At 43.8% G+C, this 26,234-nt stretch overlaps 1 long non-coding RNA gene across 1 annotated transcript in view; it reads right to left on the bottom strand.

Annotated features, from left to right (window-relative positions):
• The window catches only part of LOC114894988, a 58,305-nt gene that overhangs the window by 744 nt on the left and 31,327 nt on the right, over positions 1–26,234 (bottom strand). Inside the window, exon 3 of the long non-coding RNA XR_003793368.1 lies at positions 1,119–1,205. This is a non-coding gene — a long non-coding RNA (uncharacterized LOC114894988). The remainder of the gene's footprint in view (positions 1–1,118; positions 1,206–26,234) is intronic.

Here is a 26,234-nt window from a genome sequence, read left to right as displayed (position 1 = left end):
TAAGTGAAGTCAGTCAGACAAAGACAATTATATATTACTTATATGTGTAATCTAAAAAATAATACAAATGAACTTATTTACAAAATAGAAACAGATTCACAGACATAGAAAACAAACTTATGGTTACCAAAGGGGGAAGCAGGGGAAGGGATAAATTAGGAGTACGGGACTAACAGATACACACTACTATCTATAAAATAGATAAACAGCAAGGACCTACTGTATAGCCCAAGGAACTATATTCAATATCTTGTAATAACCTATAATGGAAAAGAATCTGAAAAAGTATATATAGATCTACCTACATCTATCTATATATATATCTGAATCACTTTGCTGTGCACCTGAAACCAGCACAATATTGTAAATCAACTATACTTCAATTTAAAAAATTGAGATTCTGTCACTAAAGAGTTGAGAGACTCACTTAGCAGTCTCTGGCACAATGTCCCACAGAAATAGTATTCCCAGAACGTAAGATGGGATAAAATGACTAAGTAAGGAGACTGATTCTTTTAAACATTTTTAACAGCTTTATCGAAGACCGTTTGCATACCGTACCCCACACCTACCACAAGTGCACAGTTTAATGATTTTTAGTAAATTTATACAGTGGTGCGACCTTTACCACAATCCAGTTTTAGAAAATTTCCACCTCCCCCAGGAGCTCCCTTCTTCCTGTCTGCAGTCACTCCCCACTCCCACTCCCAGGCCCAGGCAACCATTGATCTGCTTTCTTCTCTATAGTTTTGCCTTTTCTAGAAATTTCATCCTTACAGAACAGTGCAATATGCAGTCATTTGTGTCTGGCTTATTTCACTTAATGCAACATCTTTGTGGTTCATCCACGTTGTAGAATATATTATCTGTTTATTCCTTTTTATCACTGCGGAGTCCTCCACTGTATGGATAATGCTGTCTTTTACAATACTTATCCACTCGCCAACTAATGGACATTTGGATTGTTTCCACTTTGGGGCTATTATGAATAACGGTGCTATGAACATTTACATGCAAGTCTTTGTGTGGACATATGTTTTCATTTATCTTGGGTGGATACCTAAGGAGATTGATGCTTACAATCGAACACATACGTTGAAAGGACATTCACTGATTACCTGCAACTGGCAAGCACTGTACTGGGTGCTGGGGATACAACGGTGAATAAAATGCAGCACAAACTCAGCCTTCCTGGAGCTTGCAATCTGTGAAGAAGACAGACGTTTAGTCAAATAATCGTGCAAACAAATGTAAAACATAACAGCAGTGGTAAGTGCCATAAAGGAAGGTCACTTGGTGCCATGAGAGCCTGTGCTGAAAGGATCTGCCTTGATCAAGGAGGTCAAGGAAAGCTGCCCATTAGCTGAGATCGGAAGTATACCAGGATGATCACCCCAATGAATTTTGTCCTTCAAAGTAGCATCTTATGAGGCCATACACTTATTTCCAATAATGCTGCCCTTGCAAACAATTCTGAGCCAATTTATAAGCATGTTGGTCCCAGACCTCTTTGTCCTCAGATAAAGTCCTCGTGTTTTAACCTCTCAGAATGTTTTGTTTTCTGATTAGATCGTGACGAATCCAACAAACCACATAAGGAAATCAACTGCATCCCTTTAGAGTCACTCTCACCAATTGCCAAAAATGGAATTCCCTGCTATATCATGGACCTTATCCTCCAAGAGCTGGTGGAGAGGGGTTCATGGCAGTTTGCAAAAATAAACTCACAGAGGGACTTCCCTGGTGGTCCAGAGGCTAAGACGCTGTGTTCCCAATGCAGGGGGCCTGGGTTCGATCCCTGCTCAGGAAACTAGATCCCACATGCCGCAACTAAAAGATCATGCACGTGGCAATGAAGATCCCAGGTGCCGTAACTAAGACCCGGTGCAGCCAAATAAATAAATGTATAAATATTTTTTAAAATAAAAATAAAAAATGAACTCACAGATATCATCTGTAACAGGAGGGTGGGCAGTATCAGCTCTATTCTCCCTTCCAGCTCGAAATCATGTGCCTGTGAATTTGCCACTGAGAAAACGCCAGTGACCCATGGTGTGTGGAGGTAACTCCCAAAAAAGAAATAAAAAAAATATGTATAGCCAGTGGCACTGCCCTGGCCTGCCAAAAGCACTTTCCCCAGGACAAAACTGGATAAGAATAGTTAAGCCCACAGGCTTTGGAGACAAAGAGATCTGGTTTCAATTCCAGCTCTACCGCTGGTGACTTTAGGAAAGTCACTTAACTTAAAGTTTTTTGATTTCGATAATAGGGTTGTTGTGTGGATTAAATTATTTGTACAAATTTAGCACATGGTAACTGCTGAACAAATTGTTAATTACATCCTTTCCTCTGGCCCCTATTTTCCCAAGTTCTGTGTAGACCTTCCCCCTTCTGTTGACTGGCTTTTTTTTTTTTTTTTTTTTTGCGGTACGCGGGCCTCTCACTGTTGTGGCCTCTCCCGTCGCGGAGCACAGGCTCCGGATGCGCAGGCCCAGCAGCCACGGCCCACGGGCCCAGCCTCTCCGCGGCATGTGGGATCTTCCCGGACCGGGGCACGAACCCGTGTCCCCTGCATCGGCAGGTGGACTCTCAACCACTGCGCCACCAGGGAAGCCCCTGGCTTTTTTTTTGAAACATATTAATTCCATTGATTCGACCCAAGTCCATCTCTGTCCTTGCCTTTGGCCTGAGGGACCTTCTGTCTTTTCAAGTGCCTTCTGCTGATATGTGACCTCCATCCCTTGTGTATTAATTGGGCTGATTTAACTCTTAAAGTGCTGTAGGGCTCTCTCACCCATGTATGGCACAACCACTATTCTGATTTTTTTAAATGAGTTTATATGTATAAATGACTGTGCTCACTTTTGGTAACTATGATTTATGGAAAGTCACACCTCAAATGTTCTTGGACAGGATTTTTTGAAAACACTGGTCACCCTACCCTGAAATAGCTCCATAAATCCTTCATTCTCACTCAGAAGTGTACTTTCCTGCAGCCACAGACCATTTTAGCCATAACAACTTGCTGAAGCTGAAGCTTTTTACCAAGCCTCAAGTTGCTGTGGAATTCTTTTCCTTATGTACACAATTCTGCCATCAACATTACTGACCAATTTAGACACATGATTATCTGCAAATTGACTATTAAAAAAAAAAAGCAATGCTGTTTTCACTGTAGGAATAAAGCACTACAGTTTCTTTTTAATTAATTAATTAGTTTCCATGTTTTTGCCAGGGCAAAGTGTGGTAGCCATCCTCCAGGATGGCCCTCAATGGTCTCCACATGCTGGGATTCAAACTCTTATACTGTCCCCACCTATATGGGGTAAGACCAACTAGGAAGGGCTTGCAGTGTAAAACCTATTTGCCATCTCCAGACATTAACTTTGACAGTGACCACAATGATGTAGCCATTTCACCTGTAAAATGGGGATAATGCCGTCTAGGCAACTTATTAGGGTGCCGTCAGGGTCAAATGAGATGCAGCATGTAAAAGAGCTTTGGCATAAACCCAAGAATTATCATTGAGGATTTCAGGTGTAGTATTTTATACATGAGACATCAGAGTATAAACCCATTCTGTATAATTTGCATGTGTCTTAGTGATGACCAGAGGCCATATTCATAAACCAGTGTCCTCACATGGTTGAAATGTCAGTGCCTCCAAAATCTTTTGACTCAGGGCTGTAGAATCTTCCAACTGCTAAGGTGTGACATCTTTCCAGACCAGACTACTGATCGATCATAGAGAATTGCCAGGGCACTGTCCCTCTTCATGCATTTCTGAAATATTCTTTTGGATAACAGCACACTTTTCATTAAATTTTTCTTGAATGGTTTTGAAGAAGTGTAAACAACGCCCTCAAAGGACTGGCCAGTGTTGAGCTCCATGAAGTACCTTCTGCCTTCTGCTTACCCAACAAGTGAATGGCATTTGCAGGAGAAGAGCTGGGCTACCAAGACTTGCTCAGACAATTTCATTCCAATTTAAACATGTGCCTGTGATGGATTCTTGACCTTAAAACTATACAGGAATCTAGCAGTCATTTAGCCATGGTTCTCAGTGTTAGGTCTTGACATGGCCAGTTATGAAGTATACGGTAATTTGTCACTGATCATATACAAAGGAGCACAGTCTAAATGATTTACCTTTTTTTTTTTTTTTTTTTTTCGGTACACAGGCCCCTCACTATTGTGGCCTCTCCCGTTGCAGAGTACAGGCTCCAGATGCGCAGGCTCAGCGGCCATGGCTCACAGGCCCAGCCGCTCCGCGGCACGTGGGATCTTCCCGGACCGGGGCACAAACCCGCGTCCCCTGCATCGGCAGGCGGACCCTCAACCACTGCGCCACCAGGGAAGGGAAGCCCTAAATGATTTACCTTTTAAAAAAATAAATAAATGGGAGCAGATATTCTTATAATAATGTCACTCCTATTCATTTGTATTCTGATGTGCTCTCCTGAGCAACAGAGCAGGGGGTGGCATTTAGCTGAGCACTGGCAATGTCACATAGCCCATGGTGTACCGTCTACGGCTCAGCCTGTGGCGAGAGACCATTACCAGTTCTGACAACTATAAATCATGACGGTGTTGGTGAGGGAGTGGTGATTCTATAGTTGTCGCCACTATTAATGCTTTTGCTTCAGTAGTAGATGCTTTCCCAACTTATTACTAGTATTTGTTGGGCAAAAGTCTGGGAGAGGAACAAAACTTGTTAAAAATAAAGTTAGCCATATTTTATTAGTTTTTCCTTATATAATGGCAATTTTGGAGATTTTTTTGTAATTTTCAAAATGGCTTTATGACCATCACACCATAAATATTTTCACTACTATTTGTCTTAATTCCCTGGGGGAAAAAATCAACCTAGATGGTGAGAAGTATAGTTTTCATCCAAACCTCCTCACTGGAAACGGAAATAAAAACAAAAATAAACAAATGGGACTTAATGAAATTTAAGTTTTTGCACAGCAAAGGAAAACATAAAGGAGACGAAAAGACAAGCCTCAGAATGGGAGAAAATATTTGCAAATGAAGCAACTGACAAAGGATTAATCTCCAAAATTTACAAGCAGCTCATGCAGCTCAATATAAAAAAAACCCAAACAACCCAATCCAAAAACGGGCAGAAGACCTAAATCGACATTTCTCCAAAGAAGATATACAGATTGCCAACAAACACTTGAAAGGATGCTCAACATCACTAATCATTAGAGAAATGCAAATGAAAACTATAACGAAGTATCACCTCACACCAGTCAAAATTGCCATCATCAAAAAATCTACAAACAATAAATGCTGGAGAGTGTGTGGAGAAAAGGGAACCCTCTTGCACTGTTGGTGGGAATGTAAATTGATACAGCCACCATGCAGAACGGTATGGAGGTTCCTTAAAAAATGAAAAATAGAACTACCATATGACCCAGCAATCCCACCACTGGGCATGTACCCTGAGAAAACCGTAATCCAAAAAGAGTCATGTACCACAATGTTCTTTGCATCACTATTTACAATAGCCAGGACACGGAAGAAACTTAAGTGTCCATCAACAGATGAATGGATAAAGAAGATGTGGCACATATATACAATGGAATATTACTCAGCCATAAAAAAAAACAAAATTGAGTTATTTGTAGTGAGATGGATGGACCTAGAGTCTGTCATACAGAGTGAAGTAAGTCAGAAAGAGAAAAACAAATACCGTATGTTAACACGTATATATGGAATCTAAAAAAAAAAAGGTTCTGAAGAACCTAGGGGTAGGACAGGAATAAAGACACAGACGTAGAGAATGGACTTGAGGAAACAGGGAGGGGGAAAGGTAAGCTGGGACAAAGTGAGAGAGAGGCATGGACATATATACACTACCAAATGTAAAGTAGATAGCTAGTGGGAAGCAGCCGCATAGCACAGGGAGATCAGCTCCGTGCTTTGTGACCACCTATAGGGGTGGGATAGGGAAGATGGGAGGGAGACGCAAGAGGGAGGAGATATGGGGATATATGTATATGTATAGCTGATTCACTTTGTTATAAAGCAGAAACTAACACACCACTGTAAAGCAATTATACTCCAATAAAGATGTTAAAAAAAAACAACAAAAAACACAAACCTCCTCATTGGGGTCACAGGGGGTATAGCAGAGAAAACATTGAGACACAGCTCTGATCCAATACCTCCCCTGCACAAATACTCACATATTGCAAGTTTGCTTATTCTCCTTACTCCTGGGCATTAACAAGGGCAAGGGCAAATCAGGGTCACCACAGGCAGAGCTCTGTAAACGAAGTAAAATTCCTGGAAGACCCATTGACATCGAGCAAGTACAAAGTACCACAGGCAAAATGGAGTCAGGATTAGGAGCCAGGAGCTCCAAGTCATTTGGAGTTAGGATCAAAAAAATAGGTGGTTGAAAACAAATGGCAAAGATCCAGGTAGGATGATCTGTTTTGGTAAGTAGGTCCAGATGGTGACGTGTGTGTATGTGTGTGTGTGTGTGTGTGTGTGTGTGTGTGTGTGTGTGTGTGTAGTCTTGGAAGCGTATTGTTTAGTTAATTAAAAGAGACAAGGTAGATAAGGGTAGCTCATGAATGATTAGACGGACGGTTGGATAGTTAAAATGATGCATGGAAAATAATGAAATATCTGTGAAGCGCAGGAAAGCAAACCACAATAAAGTGAAGAAAAAATGATGCATGAATGATTGGTGGAGGAATGGATGATTGAATGGATAAATGGGAATAATGAAATTAGGATGGATGGCTAATATGACAGATGAATGGGTGGTGGGCAAGTGAATGATTAGTTGGACGAATGGATAAATAAGTGGACAATGGATGGATGAATAGATACATACATACATACATACATACATACATACGTACATGGGTACATAGGTACTAGATAAATGAATGGATGACCAAACTGATGGATTGGTAGATGAACACAAAGATAGACTAATGAACAGATGGATGAATGAATGCATAAATGGACAGATGGTGTGGTAGAATAATGGCTCTCAAAGATGTCTTAATCCCTGAAATTTGTGAATATTTTAGTTTACGTGGCAAAGGGAAATTAAGTTTACTAATCAACTGACCTTGAGATGGGGAGATAATCCTGGATTATCTGGGTTGGCCCAATGTAATCACAAGTACCCTTATAAGAGGAAGGCAGAAGGGACAGATTTAGAGATTTAAAGATGGTAGGCTGCTGGTTTTAAAGTTCAGGGAAGGAGACATGAGATCAGGAATGCAGGTGGGCTCTAGAAGCTGGAAAAGGCAAGGAAACAGATTCTCCCCTAGGACCTCCAGAAGTACTGCTGCTCTACCCACATTTTAATTTTAACCCCTTAAGACCCATTTTGGACTGCTGAACTCTAGAACTGTAAGATAATAAATCTGTGCTGTTTTAAGACACTAAGTATGTGGTAATTTGTCACAGAAGCAATAGAAATGGATGAATGTATCAATGAGTCAATAAGTGGATGGAAAATGGATGAATACTTACTTGGATGATTAAATGGATGAATGATAAATGGATGAATACAATGATAGTTGGGTGGACGAATGGATGGATGGAGGGATGGGTGAATGCATACATGAATAAATTGTTGGTTGGTAGGAGGGGTGGGTAAAAGAAAGCTTGTTTCTCCATTCATAACACTTCTGACACCAAATGTGTGGGGTTTTCCCTCGCATTACTCAATTCTGATACTAACTACCTGGAGTTAGCACAGACCCCCACAGGTTAAGGGCTCATCCCCACAAGACTGCTCCCCCCACTTTGAACACCAGTCACAAGTAGAGTGTTCCCAGGTTACTCACACTTCTATCCAACTTGGCTACAAATCAGGGCTGCCCATGACTCTCCTCAGGTTTGATAATTGGCTATAACAGATCACAGAACTCAGGGAAATGCTTTAGTTATGTTTACCAGTTTATTATAAAGAATATTGTAAAGGATACAAATGAACAGGCAGATGAAGAGGTATATAAGGCAAGGTCTGGAAGGGTCCTAAGCACAGGATTTTCTGTCCAGGTGGAGTTTGGGGTGTTCTACCCTCCCACTATCTGGATACATTCACCAACCTGGAACATCTCTGAACCCCATAGCTGGAATTTTTATGGAAATTTCATCACTGTAGGTGTGATTAACTCAATCTCCAGTCCCTCCCCCCCTCCCCAGAGGATGAAGGGGTGGGGCTGAAAGTTCAAAACTTCTAATCATGGCTTGATCTTTCTGGTGACCAGCCCCATTCTGAAGCTATACAGGAGCCCACCAAGAGTTGCCTTATGAGAACAAAACATTTTTCTATCCCCCAGGAAATTCCAAGGGATTTAGGAACTCTGTGTCAGGAACCAGGGGTAGAGACCAAACATATTTATTACATCACAGAGGGGTAAATGAATATATGGATACATCAATGGATAAATGAATTGATGGACACATGGATAAACGAATGGATGGATAGGTAGGTGGGTGGACAGATAATGGATATATAAACAAATGGTGAGATAGAATGTGAGTTGGTGTATAGATGCATGGATAGATGGATGGTTGTCTGGTGAAGGGGTAGATGACACATGGATTGATGATTGGTATGATGGATGATTAAATGGATATATGAATGGGTGATGAATGAATAGATAAATGAATAGACACTTGGTTGGAGACCTGATTGGATGGATAGGTACTTGCATGTATGTATGTATGTATGCATGAATAAATAAAAACCATCTTACGCTTAAAGACAAAAGCACTATCTTTGACCTGAAATGTGGACTTTTTGTCCATTAGGGAAGTTTCCAGTTAGGAGAGGAGAAATCCAGATGGACTGTAAAATGTGTACAAAGTCCTGAACTTGCACTAAGCCTCCATCCTCCAGAATGAACAATTTAAAACAAAAGACTTAGGGAGGGCGGGAGGGAGGGAGACGCAAGAGGGAAGAGATATGGGGATATATGTATATGTATAACTGATTCACTTTGTTATAAAGCAGAAACTAACACACCATTGTAAAGCAATTATACTCCAATAAAGATGTTAAAAAAAAAAGAAAAAAAATAAAACAAAAGACTTTTGCACTTGATGGTTTCTCCATTTGGAATGTAATATTCTTCCTTCAAATAATTAACTTCTACTCATTCCCTGCATCATAGCACAAGCATTGCTTTCTCAAGGATGCCTTATTTATTATGCTCTTACAGTATTGCAAAGCCTTCCTTTGGAGCACTTTTAAAATTTCAATTTTACATTTATTTGTATGATCATGTGATTAGTATCTGTCTCCTCCACTAAACTGTAGTTGCAAAGGGCAAGGATCAAAGTATTGAGGCATGCCATTTAATCCCCATCTCTTAAGTCATAACTGGCACATAGAAAAAAAAATGTGGGGTTTTTTGGTAAGTACCTTTTTGAATGGATTGAAAGCTTCCTGTGGCACTCCTACTCATATCATCAGAAAAGATCTTGATGGGTTGCTGGAGCATTATTGATAACATGGTGGCTAAGTCTGGCTTTCCTGATGGAAGATTTTGACAAAGAATCTAACCCTCCAAAAGGGAGGAGCCATGCACTGAGTTCAAGCCTTCTTCTGTGCTAGAGAGGACCAGGGCCCTTGTCTCTGCACCAGGCCAACCATGTCTTTACCTTAACTCAGGTCTTCCTCACTCAGCTGTCCTGGAAACAACAGCCTCTCTGACTTGCTGAGGCCCTCTAGCCATCTTCCATCCTGACCTCCATCAGCACCAGCTCCAGCCACTTGCCCCTGCCCTGCTCCAAGCCGGCAGATTCAGAGGCCACACCTCTTCCTAGTGACTAGTAGAACCTCTCCGGTCACTCTGATCATCCTTCTTTTCTTCATCTCCGGTTAGTTTCATTTTGACCTTTTCAGGTCTCTGCTAGGCTTCAGTTTGAATTTTGTGATATTTTCTTCCTTCCTGTGTCCAGGGCACTGAGGGTCTAAGAGAACTGTACTCAAATCACCTCGCGGTATGAACTGGGCAATTTACTTAACCTTTCTGAGCCTGTTTCCTAATCCACGAAATGGATGCAATAAATCTATGTCCCAGGGTGGTTGCAGAGGTTAAACAAGATGATGTAAATGAAGTATCTAGCACAGTGACTGGCAACGGTAAGTGATAATCAGTTATTAATTTTCCTGCTTTTCCCACGGTTTTTCTCTCTTGTTTCTTCCTGCGGCACAACGTACTCTCCTTTTCTATTTCCCAGTTTTCTGTCTACAGAACGTTTTCTAGCCTTCATAAAAATAGCACTTCATAAAACAAAACTGCAAAGTATTTTTATATTTTTCAAATAACTTGATTCAATTATAGACTGGTCAATGTTAGTTATTTGAGCATTACTAAAACCATCTGAAGCTGATAAATAAAGTTCTGTATTCACATTCAGAAAATAAAGAGCTAAAGCAATACTTTGGAAAACGGTAAGGAAAAGACATATTCCTTGAGGCCTAAGATCTCATATGGAACATGTCAGCCTATTGCTGCTTCTTCTGGCTCGGAGACAACGCACAAGGAACTCTTTATATTTAAAATTTCACTTCACACAGCAGCCATGAAGCCAGTGGAAGAATGGAAGCCCACATTTTCCAGGAAGAAGAATTTGGCAGGTGGTACCTGTGAGTTACCCACAAGGTGCCCACGTGTGTGATTTCGTGCTGGAGATTTGAAAATTCACAAGGAAATTAAGAAATTAGTGAGAAAGAGGTTATCAACTTATTTTTGGAATAGTGGAATAATTATGGTGAAGATCTCGAAGCTAAAGGGAGAATTCAAGGCAGGGTCATAATTAACTATTACCAACATAAGCACAGAGGAAAACAGATGTTTCAGGGTTAAATACTGACAGCACCACTTTCTGACTTAGTAACTTTAGTCAAGTTACTTACTCCATTTCTCTGGGCCCCATTTTCTTCATCTGTAAATTAGAAACTAATATTGTTGACATCATAGAAATGTTGTGGTTATTAACTAGTGCATTAAACGTGCTAAAAACAGTGCCAGGCACCTAAAAAGTGCTTATTTAGGGGGTAAGTGTGATTATTAATTATTATTAGTTATGGGGTTTCTGGCACATTCTCCTTCACCACCTATTATTGAGAAAGGTACTTGCATAGCACTGGAAATGTTGGGGATTATCTCCAAGAAAAGGTGGTAAGACTGACCTGTCTCAAAAAGGTCTGGATGAATTAACTCAACTCAGACCCTGATTCTCAGACTTACAGCTCAGAAACCTGATTTTGTCAGTACTGAGAACAGCTTCATCTCTAGGGCAGACTCACAGTTACCAAACTTTTCAGACCTATAAACCAGATCGTAGTCAATTAATTTTCAATGAGAAACACAGCTTTTGAGAGGACTAGCATACTGAGGTCTGTGTGATCAGAGCATTTTCTCCCTGGGCTCACACCTATGTGGGAAGCCAAGTCTTCATAAGAAGACTTCATCGTGGGCTTCCCTGGTGGCGCAGTGGTTGAGAGTCTGCCTGCCGATGCAGGGGACACGGGTTCGTGCTCCGGTCCAGGAGGATCCCATATGCCACGGAGCGGCTGAGCCCATGAACAATGGCCGTTGAGCCTGCACGTCCGGAGCCTGTGCTCCGCAATGGGAGAGGCCACAACAGTGAGAGGCCCACATACCGCAAAAAAAAAAAAAAGAAGACTTCATCGTAAGAAACTTAGAGTCAGAGACTAGGAGTGAGACTAGGAAGATCTATATAAAGTAGTCTCAGTCCATGCTACCCCAAGCCAGCAATCTCATGTTAGGGATAGCCTTTCCTCTGCTGTGTATTGTGAAACTTTATCCTTTTTGCCAAGCCAAAAAGGAAAACATTCACTGGTGATTTGGACTGCATAAAAAAATTCAAACTTCTGTATAACCAAAATACCAGAAATGAAGGCAAAAGACAAATGATAAACTGGAAAAATATTTGTAACACATATGGCCATCAAAAGGTTAAAATCTAATCTATATAAAGAGCTCTTATGAACCAATAAGAAAAGAGCAACACTCCATCACAAAAATTGGCAAAAGATACAAATAGGTAGTTCACAGAAAAAGAGTACTAATGCTTTATAAATTGTGAAAGGAATCACAATGTGCTTATGACTAAATGCTTTATAAACTTTGTCAAGCTGTTATTTTATTATTGCTATAACTTACCTTTTTTGTTAATGAAATATATATATCAATATATATAGCTGTATATTTGTATGTATCTGGTATTATATTTATATATGATTAATAGCCATTAAAATGTATTCTTCTACTAATTACTTCTATCTTTTGCCTATTTTTCTTTTGAGGTATTATTTCTCTTATTGATTTAAAAAGCTATGTAGCCAGCTATTACCCTTTATACACACTGAATAAAGTCATGGGGGAGAAGCAGAAGAGAATCCCCTTTAACCAAATATCCACTCTGTGCCAGATTCTTTCACATAAATTATCTCATTTATCCTCAAAACAACCCTAGGAAACAGGTGCTCTAATCGCCATTTCACAGCTGAGGACCCCGTGGCTCAGAGACTGGGTACTTGCTCAAGGACACACAGCTAGCAAGGACTATCTGAACTCTGAAGTGAAAGCTGTGCTCTTCTCTCTCAGTCATGCAAGTGCCCTCCCAGAAGGCTCCCAGCTCTCCTAACCATCACGTAATCTCTACCCTGCTATAACATCTGGGAACCCAGATGCAGGGTCAGCCCCAGCTCATTCTTGAACCAACACCAACCGGGGAGAAGTAATGGGTAGTCTAACATTAATCATACTGTCCTTGTTCCAGCACCTTGTGAGTTTGGGGTTGAGTCCTGGACACCTGAGTACCCACTGAGTTGCAATTTCCCCTCCTCACCCTGAGGCCAGGCCAAGTCAGATGCCTACACTTAAAAGAAAAAAGGAACTCATACTTAAGAGGAGTAAGCTATCACTCATCTTCTCTCCTTAAGAGGAAGAGTTGTAATTTGATCAGGTCAGATGCAAGGGCAAGGGGTCAGGACCACTAAAGTCGTAACCAGGAGTACAGCCCTTTCTTCTGCCTCCCATCCACATCTGCTACATTTGCTGCTACATTTTCACATGCACCCAATGCATCAGTTCCATCTGATTACCTGCAGTGCCCCAAGCAGGCTTTGCTGTAACGTACCTCCATGCCAGTACACAGGCTTCTCTCTTCCACCTAGTAAGTGCTTTTACATCCTTCCATTACCAATTCGCCTCTACTGTGAAGGACCCTCAGTCCTTCCCCTCCACTATAAAGGACTCCCAGAGCCCCCCTCCATTAGGAAGGACCTCTAGACCCTCTTTCCGAAAAAGCAGAGGCAGAGCCTCATTCTCTATGCTCCGCAGCCCCTGTGCTGACTTCTGCCATAGCCTTAACCGAGTTTTACTGTGTCTGGGTTCGCCACCCAGCTCAAACAGGGATTTTCTCCAGGGCTTCAGTCACCTCAGCGCCTCCAGCGCCCAGCACAGAGTGATGAATGGATGATGGTCCTTCTGAGCCTAAGGTCTCTCCTCCCCACCCAGCGTGTGCCCAGACTCACGGGGCTGATTTCTGTTTCAGATCTCACTCTAATTTGTTTCTTTAATTTGCTTCCTTCCCCAACTTTCATGAAGACTGGTTCCTGTCTCAATCTTGATATAAGGGCCTGATATACCTCTTGCTTTGTATCACCTGCCAGCTGGACTCCCACCACTAATTCTGGCTGCTTGCTGGGAGAGTCCTAGAGCCTGGGCTTTAGTGTGAACCCTGCAACTTTTAAAATCCTTCCTGAGCCAGCAGAGTTTCCCCAGCTCCTGCCACACTCCTGGGGTAAATTCAGGACCAGGCCCTAACCCTTCTGGCCCTCTCCATGGTCTTATGGGCGTGAGAAGAGGCCTCCTCATGACCATAAGACTCAAACTTTGGTTGCAACTTGATCCCCTACCATTCTGCCCCCCTCCTACACCACTTCAAGCATGTCAAAAGGCAAATCAGCTGAGTCACTCCTGAGCCCAGCAACATCACAAGCTAAATCAACAGAGCAAAAGGAAATTAGCTCATTGCACAGAGGGGCACTTAGACCAGGCAGGCAGTCCCAAAGCCCCAGGCAGGCCGGGAAAAGGACCACCTAGATTGTCACTGTGTTGTCCTCTCAGCTGTTGCCACTCCATGGAGAGACTTGCTCTCAGGACTTAGCCTGCAGACCCTGAGCAGTCTCTGGCACAGGGAAAGGACCATGGGACCCTACTCAGCTGTCTCCAGGACCCTCATTTTTACACACCTCTTCAAGATGGGCTGCTGGACCAGGGGATGGAGGGGGTGATGTATCCTAAACTCTAGGGGAAGGATCTTTGAGGATCATTGCCAAGTTGGTCTTTAGATACTGATATCCACTCTGGACCAGGCCCAAAGATTAATAAATCATCATTTCTGCCCTGGAGGTTCATGGTGCAGCAGGTGAAGATGTTCAAGCACTCCAGGCTGGGCTCTCGTAGAGAAAAGGAAATACAAGTTGAGACGGAAGTCCAAACAAAGCCCCCTTGTGTGGAGTGTGGTTGAAAGGAGAGAGCACTGGCTAGAGGGTGGGGAGAGCTGATTTCATTTTAAGAAGTATGTATTGAGAAGTTCAGATGGTTGTGATACAGAGGGAGCAAAGAGAGATGAAGCTGGAGAGGTAAGGTATAGGAGAGGACTTCCTTTTGAAGACCAGATCTCTATGGCAGAATGTTCACTGTGCTCAGGAGAAGGAACAGACCTGGAAGTGAAGATGACAGGCTTAGGTTGGTACACGTTGAGTCTGAAATGCTGGATTGGAATGGAATCCATTTGCTCTGTGTGTTTGACACTTCTTTAGCCTTTCTGAGCAAAGTGGCCATAAACCATAGGCCTTGTGCAGGACTCTCTGGATGAGCAGTGATCACAGACTAATCACACTATCTTTTGGGAAGTTTGGATCTATAGGATCAACTTACGTAGCAGAGTGGCCTGCAGAAGCAGTGAGGCAGAAAAGTCACCGGGCAGAAGAGGCTGTGGGGTTGACAGAAGGAGCCTGGCGAGAAGCTATGACCCAGTGAGAGCAAATAGTTGGTAGGGGTAAGAGAAATCAATACACCCACCAGAGGGAGAAGCCAGGAGATGGAAGTAGAGATAGAAAGGCGATAAATCATGAGCATGGTGAAGTAACAAAGGCAGGGAGCAATGGTGCCCATTTATCAGGGAACAACGGAATGTCTGGAAAAACAACAAACATTTTCTATTCATCCACGACTACTGGACTCCAGGGAGAGGTCCAGCTCCTCTCTCCCTGGCTTTGCCTCCAAGCAGGAGGCATGCCAATATGCATGGGCCACAGGCCAGGATACTAACTGGGCCACAGGGCCAAGGGTGAATCTCCCTCCTTTACAATTAGCTCTTTTTTGAAATACAACCTCTGGTCCTCCCATGTGGCTGAGAAGATAAATGGCCTGGATTTGTTCCCATTTAAGATCTGTGTTTCCAACCCATCAATGAAAGCCTGAGGTGGGTGGGTAAGTCAAGACCTGCTGTGGAACTATCCTGCTCAAGGATGAATATATCATCCTTGGGGTTGACATTTCGTGCCATTGGAGTGTGGACTGGGGATCGGCCCCATGGTGGGGATAAGACAGAAAGGATACTGTACCATTCAGGTTGTCTGGTTTCCAACAATAGAAACCACATCCAGTTGATGGAAGAAATTTTCACATGCTGAGGTATGGGGAAGTCATTCTGGTTCATACACGATTTGGCTTGAACTTTACGCTAACTAGAACAGCCTGTCCTATGTCCTGTCAGATATGCATTTTACATCTGCTTTAAGCATTGAAGAATGCATTTAAAAATAAAAATGGAGTGGCTCTGGTTCAGGCATCCAAAATGGAGCTGGGTGGCCATTGTGGATGTGGTCTCAGACACGTTTCCTGCATCACTGAGAACTTGAGTTTTCTGAACTGTATCAAACTCAAGGACACCACCAGCCATTCTCAAAACAATGTCTACTAGCAGCTGCCAGCTCCAACTTCTGGTCTTAAAGTCTCCCCCTTGTAACTGTGTGACCATTTTGACTCCCAACCAATCCTTGCTTAATAAGCATCCTTACTTCTTGCCAGCTCCAGTCCTAATTCTTGACAAACAACTGTATGTAATTTTTCAATTTTTGCCTATACTGTATAAGCCACTTCCATTCTGGAGTCTGGAGGAACACAATTCAAGCAATTCTTGAGTCTGTGTCTCCCGGGCTATAGTCTTCAGTTTGGCTCAAATAAAACTTTTCTATTCCTACTTGTTTATTATTTCTGTTGACATAGTGGTCCTAAATAGAGACAGTGACTCATTGGAAGAATATCAAGTAGCTCGTAGAACTGACAAAAGGGCTGGAAAACTGGCGTCAGAAAAGCCAGCTAAGATTCTATTGCAGGTACAGTCCAGTTAGGTCATTCCCGCCAGTGCTGCTGCCACTAGACAAACACCTCCAACGTGCTGGGCTCTGGCCTCCTCCAAATAGAATGGGTACTCAGGTGCTCAAATGGTGAATGTCCTTTTCTGAGGTCAGTTAGGTCTCCCTCCAGCCCAGGTCAAAAAAATCCACATTGTTCAATCCAGTGCAAGAGGCCAGAACCTCAGAAAAATGCACACAAAAGTGTGCATTTATCTGGCCTTGTTCTCTAGGCACATATTTCTTTCAAAGACTTGGGGAGAAGGAATGAGCAGAAGTGGTTGGGACAGGATGGGTTTCAGGTCTCAGAGAATCCTGCACCTCCTCCAAATTCCATTATCCCCAACATGACTTAACACAGTTGGCAATCCTGGCCAAGAGAGCTCTAAGCCGAGACCTGAAGGGTGAGTAGCAATTAGCAAGGCAAAGTGATGAGGGGAGGGATCTTCCAAGATATGCAAAGGCTTGGTGCATTTAAGCCACTGAAATTGAGGGACTTCCCTAGTGGTGCGGTGTTAAGAATCCGCCTGCCAATGCAGGGGACACGGGTTTGAACCCTGGCCTGGGAAGATCCCACGTGCCGTGGAGCAACTAAGCCCATGAGCCACAACTGCTGAGCCTGCGTGCCACAGCTACTGAAGTCCACACGCCTGGAGCCCGTGCTCCACAACAAGAGAAGCCACGGCATTGAGAAACCTGTGCACTGCAATGAAGAGTAGTAGGTCCCGCTCGCCACAACTTGAGAAAGCCTGCGCGCAGCAACGAAGACCCAACGCAGCCAAAAATAAATAAATAAGTAAATAAATTTATAGGTCACTGAAATTGTTTCCATGTGATTGGGTAGATAAGCAAAAGGGATAGTGGGATGAGATGAGCTAGAGAGGAAGAATATAGTAGAGAGTTTGGATTTTATGCTGATGGTAATGGGATGCCATTGATATAAGTTGGGGACAGACATGATGATATTTGTGCTTTAGGAAAGACAACTGACTCCTGTAAGGATGTTAGTTCCACGAGGACAAGGACTTTGTTTTGCTTTCCACTGTATCACGAGCACCTAACACACAGCAGGAGCTCGATTCATTTCACAATTGTGAAATGAATGAATGAATAAATGACCACTCTATGAAAAATGTAGCCAGATCATCAGTTAAAAGGTGACACGGAGTCCAAATATTAAATAACAGGTGTTCTGAACTATAGTGATGGAGAGAAGTGGCCAGATTCATGCCATGTTTGGGAGACAGAATAAATTAGATGTTGGTAGGGGTGTAATGATGCTGGTAGGGGGAATAAGGTAGCCAGGATGATACCCTGATTTCTAACTTAGATAAAGGAATGGCCAGGGTACCATTACCTAAGATATGAAAGACTGGGGTAGAGATGAACAAATTCATGTGTCAGAACATTGTTTTAGGTGTCTATGAGACAGCCAGGTGGCAACTTCCCTTGGGGAGTTTATTACAAGAGAGGTCCCTGGGAAAGCACACCTACACCCAGATAGACTACAGGTGGAGATGTAGCAGTTCGTTTGGAGAGCAATGCTAGGGTTTGTGGCAGCTGGGACACATGAGCCCAGGATACTGAGACCCTGGGAAGTTCCACAACCCAGACTCCAGTGCTGTCTCTGCCCTTGACTCCGCCATTAAAGATTTATGTAATAAATGTTTAAATAAACATCGAGGGCTTATTCTGTGCCGGGTCCTGATGTCTTCTCTTCCCTCTCTCGTTCCCAGGCTCACCATTCTGTTACAACTGCAGGAGGAGAGCCAGCCCTGATTTTTTTGGGAGAATGAGCCTAAACACTGCACCAGAACCTCTTTCTCAGAATTATGTAAGCTAGGACAGAATGCTGGAGCCTCGATTTAATACAACACAGACTGATAAAATTGAGTGCTCAAATCACATACTTGCATTACTTTTAGAGTTAAAATTGCAAAATGAAACTAAAACAAATCGTCTAACAAAATGTTTGTTTATACACATTTTAATGACTCCTTATGTAAGAAAGAGAACCCTGTTTTGTCACTGTGCTGTGGTCACATCACTCCCATTTCTCTGCGCTCTCTTGTGAGGCCAGCCTGTCTTGTAGTTGGCAGCTGGGAAATAAGCCAGGAGAAGGCAGGAGGGTAGGGGAGGAATTGAGTAATTTGCGTTACTAAGTTGCCAAATAGTAACTGCCCTGTTGTTTGGCTTCTGCAGCGTCTGGAGGTGTGGGGATACTGGGGCACTACTTCTGCTTCCAAAACTGCTCTTGGTCACGGTGGTGGGGATTATTGCATCCCTTCACTCTACAAAAGTATGAGTCAAAGAGAACAGTAAAGACAGGAACAGGTTTGTCAATTATGTTGAGACCATGGTCAAGAGACAGCTGTTGCCAGTAGAGAACACTTTTCTATTTTGCGTGGTGTGATAATGTCTGTACTTAAGAAGGAATGAAAATAATGCATGCATTTTGAACCTTGACATACACTTATTAAGTGCTATTTAAATGCTAAATTCATTTAGTTTGAAAATGAAATCATACTCTCACAAAAGTCACTGAAATAACGAAGCATGTGCTGTACAAGGTCTTTCTGCTCTCAGATCCCTTCCTTGTCTTCTCCCTGTTTTGCTCTGTCACAGCAGGGCTGACCCCGTAGCCTTCTTTCCCAGCCTCCTCTGTCAGTTGGGTGACAGTTGGGTTGAGCATGGGAGGCACTGGTAGAAGACTGGAGAGCAGGAGGAAAGGAGAACCAGGGTGTTTATCCCCAGCTCTACCACGGGCGGCATCCCCAGCAGTAGTTGTGCCTTCTCTGTCCCTCCAGCCTAGGTGTGGTAGTGGCTTCGTGTCATTGTTAAGCTCTGAGTTGCTTTGCAGTCCTCCGTTTGGCTTATCAGTTCTTCCATCATTTATGTAACCAATTCTTTGCCTTGAATTCTCTCTCCTTTAAATATTCGGAGTGGTTCTGTTTTCCTGGTTGAGCCCTGTCTGATATGGGTAATATCGATGGAGAGGGATCACGGATGGGAGCTTTTTGTTTTTTAAACTGAGGATGGCCACTTTCTGAAAGAAGGTAACAAAGAATCAAAAGCTGTAGTTTGCCTGGGAGTTGTGGGCATGTGGCAGGGGGATGAGCCTGAACTTTCCTGCCTCTGAAATGAACCCAGGCGACAGAGCGTGGTGGAGAAAGGGCTATCCCTATGGAATCGGGTAGGGCTCTTAGTGGCAAGCAACAGATACAGACTTGGGCTAACTTAAGGTTAAAAAGGATTTATTGGAAGGCTATAGGAAAAGTCACAGAATTGTCAAGAAAGCAGAACAGTCAGCTTTCGGAAAGATCGGGAACAAGGGTTGCTCCAGAATCTAGGGAGCAAGAATTAGTAGCCTCCTTAGGAAGCTTGGTTGGAGTAGCTCTACTACACAGGAATCACTTTCGTCCTTGGATCATTCTGCTCCAGATTCAAAATCCAGGGAGGAAGGGAGAGGGTCCAATTAGCATGAATTGAGTGCCTATGATGGTCCAGGGAGAGGAGTACCCCAAGGCCAAGTGCAATGTAGGCAAGGAGTTTCCCCCCAAAGAGAGCAGGTGGAGAGCTGTGTTGTTAGCACCGTGGGCCCACAGTAAAAATAAAGAGTATGGCAGGAAGAAGTGGCCCCAGAAGGAAAGAGGAGTGTTCGCTTCTCTAGCCAAGAAACTGAGCAAGAACCAAAGTGAAGGCCAATCTGAGGGTGACATGGCTGTAGCTGGAGATGCTGGCTGGGGATCAGATGATCCATAAGGACTTGCTTCCACCTTTGAGCCAAAGACAGCTGCCTGCTTCCGTGTAACTTGGGGCCTGACAGGGGAATCCTCAAACCAATCAATTATGGGGGTGGATGAGATTGGGGGGGATGGGGGATAGAGTCCCAGACCGGCAGCCAAAGCACAGGGCAGGAATAAGTCTTACTTACTTTGTTTCTCCAATATATTAGTACAGCTCTTGTTTGTACTCAGAGCTCATTAGGACAGAGTTATTCAGCACATTGTATCATTGCTCCTGGAAGCCAAGCTCCAAAAAAGCACTCAAGGGCTCTGGTTAATAGAAGGATCATATTTTCACTCTTTAAGGTGGAATTGGTAGGTGAAGGCAGAGGCTCATGAAAGAGACTGGAAGAGATTTACAGGGATCAAGAGGGTAGCAGGGCTGCCAGCCTAGTCTAAGCTGTGTCCACGTGTGGGGTGTAGAAGTGTCTGGTTATATCTCCATAGAAATAATGGGCTTGTCAACCAGATGTCTATTGGCATGAGGCTATAAGGGGCTTCATGGGAGAAAAATCACCCTAAACAAAGAGGGAACCAGAGAACAAGATGACCTAGTGAGTAAGGCCTTCATCCTGGGCAATTCTGAGTTCAGAGAGGGGGCTCCCACTTAGATTTGTGTCCAATGGACATCATACCTGAATCTTAAGGTGGAGTGGACAGACAGAGAGACTGAACTCGAAGAACTGAAAACAGACTGTAATATGAATTACAAATAATCTGAATAATCTGTTCTGAGATTCTCCCCTGGAAGTGGAAGTTTTATGTTTGAAGCTGGGGGCGAGAGCCATCAAAATACAGGTTATTGGTTGAAGAACATTCCAAACAGGGCATGGTGACAATGATAACATGAATAGCTGCATCTTCCAGGACTAGCTCAGTTGCTATCTTTTAAAAAATGTCTAGTCATCTTCAGCTTGGTAGTGCATCTGCAGTGGAAAAACCTTGCCTGGTACATGCATTTATGATAAAGAAGCCTTGTTTCTTAAAGGCTGAGTGCAGGGTTCAGCCTGGGGGCTTGGGGTGAGGGGGTACCCTCCCTCCCTCCCTCCCTCTTTCCCTCACCCCTTCTTTTTCTCCCTCCCTTCCTCTATAGCTCCTTCTCTCCCTCTCTCCAGGCTTATCTCCCTCCCTCTGTCTCTATCTTTCTCTTTCTTTCCCACTTCAGTCTTTTCCTCAACAATTTCAAGACCCTGCAGCAGTTACTTTCACAAAACCTGGTGGCTTATGCCTTCCAAGAGGGGAAGTTTGCAAATTGCAACAGAGTGTTGTTTTGTTTTGTTTTTCTTTGTTTTAAAGCTGAGCAGCACGATCACAGAACCTGCCGGTTTGCTGCCTACTCAGCAGGACAAACAGAGCAGAGCTTGGAAGATGAAAGCCAAGCCTACCAAAGGAAAGGAAACATGAAGGAAGCTCATTGAAAGGGGGAGGAGACTTTGCTTAAGCCGTTGGAATGGGAGAGGGACACTGCCCCAAGCATGTGCTGTTTCCCTCATCCAGATGGTGACATTTGCCCTGCAAAACAAGTAAGAGACAACATGATTTGGATGCTCAGAAATAAATGTGTGAGTAAGTCATTTGGGAAATGGTGCCCACAGCCATTGTACTTAAACAGAAGAGATTCAACCATATTTGAAAACAACTGCCCTGCATTGCTAGCCTCCAGTTCATTTGAATACTCTGTGTACATTGTATGTTTACCATTCATATTTGCACAACGAGAACTTCCACCTGCTTGTTGTTTACTTAGGGCACATACTGTATTTACATGGTATAGACCAGAGTGGGAAAACTAGTCATACCAGTTTGGGACTGGAAAGAGTGGAAGCTCACATGATATGTTCATCTTGGTTTCCCCAGACTCATTCCCCCGGCCACAGGTGTTAGCACACGGTAAACACTACATCTTCATCATGATCATCGCCATCCTCTCCTCTCATCTCATCATCTCAGGTAGAATGGTCTGCTATGTGCTAAGCACTATTCTTAGAGCTCACAACGTTCAAGGGAAGTATATACTGTTACCAACCAGGGTTCTCGGCCTTCCCCAATCAATAGAAATGGACTAGAGGACAGATAAGAAATTCAGGCGAGGCTTTACTGGGGCTCTGGTGACTGCAGGAGGGAGTGAAAACAAGTAACAGGTTCCCTTGCGCACTCTCTGAGTAGGGGGCAAGCTGATTCGTTATATGGGGTGAGGGTGGCGGGTGTGTCCAGGGGTCGGGCTGAAGGGCTGGCTTATGTGTTTTGCTCACCCCTTTGGTGGTGTTGAGTGCAGGAAGCATGCACAGTACCCTGCTTTTGCTCCCGACACCATTTTTGCTCTCTGCTCTTCAGAAGTGGCTGTTGGGTTTTTTTGGTCTTTTTGTATCTTTTTGTCCATAATTTGTCCCAACTGCAGCATGCAGACAGTTATTTTTAGTCCCTTATAGTTTCTTTGTATTTTGTAGCTCAAGAAGACATTTGTCCAGGTGCAAGCATGGCAGCACTGCAGCAAAGGGTCCCAGGTCCCAGGCCTGTCTCAGTACCACTATTATCTCCATTATACAGATGAGAAAACTGAGGCAGAGTTTCTGAAACTTGCCTATGGTTAAGTAGCCAGTACATGCTACAGCCAGGATGCTAAAGCCAGCATTCAAATCCAGGCAGTCTGGGGCTTCACTGGTGGTGCAGTGGTTGGGAGTCCGCCTGCCGATGCGGGGGATGCGGGTTCGTGCCCCGGTCCGGGAGGATCCCGCATGCCGCGGAGCGGCTGGGCCCGTGAGCCATGGCCACTGGGCCTGCGCGTCCGGAGCCTGTGCTCCACGGCGGGAGAGGCCGCAGCAGTGAGAGGCCCGCGTACCGCAAAAAAAAAAAGAAAGAAAACAAAAACAAAACAAACAAATCCAGGCAGTCTGGACGCATGTGTTTAGTGCTGGTTGTTATTCAAGACTTTCTATTCAAGATGGCAAATTGAACAAGTGTAACTGATTACTAACCTTCTTCCCCCAAATCCTATTAAATAATCCTACTAAAGTAATAACAGTGCAGGAGTTTTTTAAAGGTTTAAATCTACAAAGGTGAAGAGGGTGGGAGAGGGGATAATGTCCCCAAGCAGGAATAAAATTTTAGAAGCTGGAGAGCAGGTGAACGAATGCGGGCTGACTTAGGAGACCCAAAAAGCTATCTTAAACTGGCTGTGGGAAAAGCCAAGAATCAGAGACCTGTTTTCACAACAGAATCCACCCCCCTCCAAAAAAAAAGCTCGGTGATTGGTAGCACCACCAGATGGGGCTAGAACAGGAAGATTGGTTTAAAGTCTAAAATGTGGACCCCCAGTTCTCCTCCACAGCCCCAGCAGACTATTCAGAGAAGGTAAAATTGGGCTTCTATATTTGGGGATGCCAGTTACAACTGAGGCCAGGGGTGTCCCCTGCTGAAAACAATGTTTTCAGACTGAATGTTGAAACTCCCACTCATTTCTTCTTTCAAAGCTGCTAGGATGCCAGGATCATACCCTCTAGGCAGGATTGTGGCCAACCCTCCTCTCTGAGGAATCTGCCCAGCCTAAGAAGGGTCTAACAAATGGATCCTGGGGGTCACCTCACAGTGAAGTTCTCAAACCACATGCCCAAGCCAAGTGCAAAGAGCTTCTGATTCGTTTTCTCATGCTTTCCTCTTATGTATTATCAGGTAACCTAGACTTCTAAACCTAAATCTAATCTAATCATCCAAACAACCACTAAACATCCCCAAACATTTGAGAAAAGCTCCAGTGTGAAAGACAGAGATCCAAACTAACAGGTGCAATTTGAAGGAATTCAAGATGATAGACAGGAGATAAGATTAGACACTGCACCCATGAAAGAAGAACAGGGTGTTATAAAAGGGGGATGCATCACATCAGGAAAGAAGTCTTGGAAATAAAAGCAGCTATAATGGAAAGGATGGAATCATTTTCCTTGGATGTTTAGTGAATGTTGCTGCATGGTCTTCCGTCTTCTACTTGCGAAGTCTGATGCCATTATGATTTTGATATTTTCTATGAAAATCGTTTGAACTCCCTAGAAGCTTTTGGGATCTTCTGTCACCAGTGATCTGATATTCCTCAAAGGTGTGATTTGGGGGTAGAAATATTTTCAGTGTTGGTTTTGGCTATTCTTTAGAATCTTTGTATCTGAAAACTCACATTTTCTGGGATATTTCAAGTATTTTCAATATTTTTCTACTACTTATTGGATAATTTCCTTCCATCTGTTCTCTCTGTTCTTTATTTTTAGAACTTCTATTACTCAATTGTTGTACCTCCTCATTGGTGCCCAAATTCTCTCATATTTCCTTTCTTATTGCCCATCTCTTTATCATTTTGTCTTTCAGAGAGATTTCCTCATTTCCACCTCATTTCTGGGCCAGTCCCATCTAGGGAACCCCAGGAAGTCTGGATTGGAGAATCCAGGGAGGCAAGCCCACCAGGGAGACTGTGACATCCTCTGATGTGGCATCCATCTTCCTATAGTGTTTGAGCTGTAGGTGTATGGGATGGTATTGGGAGCAAACCCCTGTCTGGCTCTCTTGGTGCTGTAGTACTGAGACCTCGCTATGACCCTCTTGTCCATAGCCCCTCCTCAGCTTTCCCAGTCTCCAATCCAAATCATTTTCATTCTGCCCCTAGAGCGGAAGCTATAGATAGAAGTGGAGGAATTGGGAATGTAAGATTGTCTTCTGAGTCCTGGTATATTAAAACATCCCTTTAAAGCCACTCTTGCTACTGACCATCCCAAAGAACTGGATTCTATGAATACCCAAGGAATGACCAAGACTCCAGTTTAGGTACTCCCTTCAAAGAGCCAATGCCTGGGTAAAAGGCAGGGGTCAATCTGATAGTCTCCTGTAGCAGTGTAGGGACTCACAACTCGTCAGGAACATGGGACAGGAAGATTTTTGTTAGACCTCAGGTAACACACCGTTGCCTAGGCCTTGCTGCGTCCTGGGATGCCAGAGGACTTGTTTCCTTAGCAATGATAATCATGTGACAGGAACACACAGAGATCCAGAGATGTTGCTTAGCAACTAGGCTGCACCTGCTGGGGCTCTAGGCCGGCAGCTTGGGCTGGGGAGCTTGGCTTTGAACTTGGAAACTCCCATCAGGGCTGGCAAAAGGGGGAAGACCTAATTTTGGCACATCCAGTTTTGGCCCTGGGCTTTTGCAGGGATGGCTGTGGTACAAATGGGGAAATGGAGGCAGAGGGGACTGGCTTTCCCATAGTAATGGGATGTGGGAAGTAGTGGCAGATGTGGGAAGGGCAGGGCTAGACAGGAGAAGTGACTGTTGGGCTGATGTGGGGAGCAGTTCTCTGTCTGACTCACCCTGGAGAAAACTCTGACATCTCAGAGGATGGGTCTCCAGAACCCTGAGGACGGATGTGTCTGGCTCAGGACTCAACTCCACAGGGCTTTTCAGGAAGTCTAATCAAGCCAGAGCATTTGGGCCCTCAGTATCAGTCCAAGGAGAACTTCCCTCTGCAAGAAATCAGAGCTCTTCACAATGGGCAGATATTGGTGGTGGTCAGGAGGTACAAGCAACCAGCCTCAGGAACCTGGCTCTTCAAGCACAGGGCCACAGGGAGCTGTCCATGGTTTGGGTGTCCTCCCCACCTGCTCTCCCTCTGACCTCTGCCAGGGCACAGTTGGCTGGAGGGCGGCTGTGGAGTTAAACTGCTCGGATTTTGAATTCAGCTTCTTTTCCCAAGGGCAAGGGATTAAATTTTGTGTTTCTGTTTCTCTATCTGTACACCGCAATGATAAGAATGACCACCTCCTGGATCATCGTTAGGATTAAATGAGTTAAAGCATGAAAAAGTGATTATCACACTTCTTGGCATATAGTATAAGTACTCAGCATACTCCCACCCCAACCCTCTGCCCCCAGCAACTGGCCCAAGAGACAGATTCACCAGGTTTTCTCTCATCTCTCTTGATGCTCCCAAAGCCCCCTTCCCCTGAGGAGCTCACTGAAGGTC

Source organism: Monodon monoceros, unplaced genomic scaffold, assembly GCF_005190385.1.
Source record: "Monodon monoceros isolate NGI ecotype Baffin Bay Population unplaced genomic scaffold, NGI_Narwhal_1 Super_Scaffold_13, whole genome shotgun sequence".
NCBI lineage: Eukaryota > Metazoa > Chordata > Mammalia > Artiodactyla > Monodontidae > Monodon > Monodon monoceros.
Note: the sequence above shows the minus strand (reverse complement) of the source record. Positions and strands in the feature narration are given on the sequence as shown.